The sequence below is a fragment of the Poecilia latipinna genome, unplaced genomic scaffold (genome assembly GCF_001443285.1).
Source record: "Poecilia latipinna isolate Pla-1442-1.1 unplaced genomic scaffold, P_latipinna-1.0 Scaffold860, whole genome shotgun sequence".
Lineage (NCBI taxonomy): Eukaryota > Metazoa > Chordata > Actinopteri > Cyprinodontiformes > Poeciliidae > Poecilia > Poecilia latipinna.
The window spans coordinates 310054-310841 of record NW_015113476.1 but is presented as its reverse complement, the minus strand read 5'-3'; positions in this window follow the sequence as shown (position 1 = coordinate 310841).

Here is a 788-nt window from a genome sequence, read left to right as displayed (position 1 = left end):
AGGTTTAAAAGGAGTGAAAATTGCAGAGAAACTAGTCAAATTTGAAATAATTTTAGTGCTTCCTGTTTTAGAGGTGACGAAGCGTATTTACAAAACATTTTGTTGTGTTGCAGACAATTTTGTTGGAAAATCTGCTGTTAAATGTTCTCTCCATGCTCTCCCAAGTCCAAAACAGAGCAATTCCTAAACCTCCCTTTAATAGAGTCTTTCAGGGAGGCACAGGAAGAGGAACAAATGGCTCTATTCAGTGGCGTCCAAAATGCTAATGCCTCCAGCCCTTTATAACATTTACACGTTTATAAGGGTTCCCATGTCACGACATGGACTGGTCCACCCCTAATGGTGGCTGTGGCCGGGGACAGCACGAAAAGGGCCAGGCGTGACAGAATATGAGAAATATGACGAGATGGGAGGTTTCCCCTGGAGACAGAACATCTGAATCTGCTTTTCCTTACCAAAGGTTCTCACTGCAAAAGTACAAAACCTTTCCAAGTATTTTTGGTCTAGTTTCTAGTGAAAACATACGAGTACACATGAAATAAGACAAAACTAACTTACAGCTAACTTGAGCAAGACTAGGGGCTTGTTTTTGGTCAATAAGATAAAAAGTAAGACTTCCTCTGGCAGATTAATTCACTTATAACAGGACAATTTTCCCTTGTCACAAGTGAACAAATATGCCAGTAGCATTGGAACTTTTTCATCACTACTAAGCCATTATTAACTTAAAATATTCACTTATATCAGTGATTCTTGAGAAGCGGGACCAAACAGATCCTATGGATAAA